Source organism: Magnolia sinica, chromosome 11 (genome assembly GCF_029962835.1).
Source record: "Magnolia sinica isolate HGM2019 chromosome 11, MsV1, whole genome shotgun sequence".
NCBI lineage: Eukaryota > Viridiplantae > Streptophyta > Magnoliopsida > Magnoliales > Magnoliaceae > Magnolia > Magnolia sinica.
In genome coordinates this window covers 24,071,533-24,075,047 of record NC_080583.1, presented here as the reverse complement: position 1 = coordinate 24,075,047, position 3,515 = coordinate 24,071,533, and the positions used below count along the sequence as shown (strand labels likewise).

Sequence of the window (3,515 nt, the reverse complement as noted above, 5' to 3'; positions counted from 1 at the left end):
ATTGTGTAAGCCTTTAAGATAGAAATTTCTAATTCGGTAAGTTCTTTCTCTTTACTTTCTAATTTTCAATTCTCTTTTAGTAATTTACTTTCTAGTTTAGGATTTTCCTAATTTATTTTAGAAATTTCCACTTTCCCTTAGGAATTTCTTCTTTTAGATACTAGTTTACTTCTATATTTCTTTTTAAGGATTTTCTAATTTTAGACCTTCTCTTTAGAAACTGACTTGTTTTGTTTTCTTTTGCAGGTCTTTAACTTAGGGACTTCAAATTGGTAATTTCTTTCCAAACTCTCTCTTTCTTTTTAGATTTTATTTTCCTTTCTTAGGATTAGGTTTCAAATTTGATTGAGGGCTGCGAGTGTTTCATGCCCAAGTGGGCCCGTGACAACACTCGACGTCTCTTGACTGAAGGAGGATTGGTTGAGGGGTTGACTATCCATCGCAAGACTAGACATCGCTCGAAATCCCCTGAGTTAACTGAAGTTATGGCTGAAGACCAACCTCCTCTACTTCCACCCAGGGTGGAGGATACCCAAGATGAGAATGAGGTGCATCAGGCACCCCCGCCTCGTACTTTACGAGATTATCTACAACCGGCGGAAGTGAGTATGCCCTCATGCATGATTTTCCCTGAAAACACAGGACAAATGGACATCAAGCCAGGAGTTATCCAACTCCTTCCCAAATTCCATGGACTTGAATCAGAGAGTCCATATTTACATTTGAAAGAGTTCGATGAGATTATAGCTACATTATGTTTTCCTAATGTATCTGAGGATACAATTAGGTTGAAACTCTTTCCTTTTTCCTTAAAAGAGAAAGCTAAGACGTGGTTACATTCACTGCGTCCTAGATCCATTGGCATATGAAACGACATGCAGAGGGAATTCATAAAAAAATTCTTCCCACATCATAAAACGATTACCCTCATAAAAGCAATCATGAACTTTGCCCAAAAGGAAGATGAAACATTCTTCCAATGTTGGGAAAGGTTCAAAGATTTGGTCAGTTCTTGCCCACAACACGGATTTGAAACGTGGCGCATTACAAATTTCTTCTATGATGGACTGACATCTTCCATGCGCCAAATGGTCGAGACAATGTGTAATGGAGAGTTCATTAATAAAGATGTTGACGAGGTATGGGATTACCTCGATAGTCTTGTTGAAAAAACACAATCATGGGACTATTACCCAAAGTCGAACACCACGTCTAGGCCGACTCAATTAAAGGAGAAAGGAGGATTATATCTCTTGAAAGAAGAGGATGATCTCAAGTGTAAAGTGACTACACTCATAAGGAAAGTTGAGGCCGTGAAAGGAAAGAAGGATAAAGTTAATGAAATTGTTTGCGGCATCTGTGATTGCAATATTCATACAACTGAAAATTGTCCCACAATACCCGCCTTTCGAGGAGTGTTGAATGAACAAGCTAATGCCGTAAACAACTATCAAAGACCTTTTACTGGACCTAACTCTAATACGTATAATCCTGGTTGGAAAAATCATCCAAACTTTAGTTGGAGGAATGGACAAACGGCTACTCCTCAAGGTTTCTTCAATCAAAATCCAAATCAAGTGAAACCTCAAGAGGAACCGGTTCAAAATTCCATACAAGAGCTAGCTCAGGCAATGCGGGGACTTACAGATTTTATGCAAAAGATAGATTCTTGTATAACGGTTATAGAAAAGGGGATGCTTCTTGCACAACCTCTCCCCAATCCTAAACCACAGTACGAGATTAGTGATCCTAGCTCTTCAAATCAGATGGGGCACGCTAAATCCATCACCACTCTTAGGAGTGGAAAGATCATTGATAAAACTCTTCCGGTTAGGCCCGAAAAGCCTCAGGAACCAGAAGAAGACAACAATGATGGATCTAGTGATGCCCCACAAAAATTAGAACCGGAACTTCTAGAGAAGCCAGTTGCTCCGTTCCCCCAACGGTTGGTGTCACCAAAAACTCTCTCTAACTCTCAGGATATCCTAGAGGTGTTGAAACAAGTGAAAGTCAACATTCCTCTACTTGATGTCGTGAAACAGATACCTTCATATGCCAAGTTCCTGAAAGAACTATGCATGACCAAACGATGGCAGAGTATTCAAAAGAAGATTTTCTTGACCGAGAAAGTGAGTGTCATCCTAAAGCAAGACGTGCCATAGAAATTCAAGGATCCCGGTAGCCCAACCATTTCATGTGTAATCGGGGACCATCGAATTGATCATGCACTTCTTGATTTAGGAGCGAGTGTCAATCTGATTCCCTATGCGGTATACAAACAGTTAGGTTTGGGTGAATTAAAACCCACCCTAACCACACTACAACTTGCTGATCACTCTATTCGTGTACTGAGAGGGATAATCGAGGATGTCCTGGTCCAAGTTGATAGATTTTACTACCCTGTAGATTTTATCATCCTGGACACCGAACCCATCAATAACATAAGCACTCAGATCCCCGTCATTCTTGGCCGCCCATTCCTTGCCACTTCAAATGTAATTATCAATTGCAGGAATGGTGTCATGATTATGTCTTTTGGGAATATGACATTGGAGTCAAACATCTTTTTCAATAACGGCAGAAACTTAGAGGAAGATGACGATTTCCACGACATTAACATGATTGACTCTTTCGTGGAAGATATGAAACCTCTAACCTTATCCTCCGACCATCTAGAGACGTGCCTGGCCCACTCCCATGATTTTGATGATGACATGATTAGGGAGACGTGTGCCTTGCTTGATACTGCACCAGTACTTGAAGTTAACCGGTGGAGGCTACAATTTAAAGAATTGCCACAAACTGATGTAGTGCCTCTACCGTCTAACCTCAAGCTGCCGAAGCTTGACCTAAAATCTTTGCTCTCTGATTTGAAATATGCCTATTTAGGTCAAGATGAGACATACCCAGTGGTGATCTCTGCCCACCTAGAGAAAGAACAAGAGAGTATGCTCATATCTACTCTCATTGAGCATAAAGGAGCCCTGGGATGGACGATAGCGGACCTCAAGGGAATCGATCTCTCGATTTGTACTCACCGCATATACCTTGAGGATAATGCAAAAGCCGCTCGGCAACTACAACGCAGACTAAATCCAAACATGAAGGAAGTGGTTAAGGGCGAGGTTCTTAAACTATTAGACATGGGTATCATATACCCTATATCTGATAGTCAATGGGTGAGTCCAACTCAAGTGGTCCCTAAGAAGTCCAGAATCACCATCGTAGCCAATGCTAATAATGAAGTCGTGCCAACTAGAGTCACTACTGGTTGGAGAATATGCATTGACTATAGAAAGTTGAATACCGTCACGAGGAAAGACCACTTTCCTTTACCATTCATTGATCAGATCCTGGAAAGGTTAGCTGGTCATTCCTATTACAGTTTCCTTGACGGGTATTCGGGCTACAACTAGATAGAAATAGCCGCTGAAGACCAGGAAAAGACCACATGTCCCTACGGCACCTTTGCCTACCGAAGGATGCCATTCGGACTATGTAATGCCCCTGCCACC

General features: G+C 41.3%; 1 non-coding gene across 1 annotated transcript; it reads right to left on the bottom strand.

Moving 5' to 3' along the window:
- Positions 1 to 923: 923 nt before the first annotated feature.
- LOC131219679 (small nucleolar RNA R71) lies at positions 924 to 1,030 on the bottom strand. Its single transcript, XR_009158325.1, has one exon. It is a non-coding gene; the product is annotated as a small nucleolar RNA R71 (small nucleolar RNA).
- Positions 1,031 to 3,515: the final 2,485 nt, after the last annotated feature.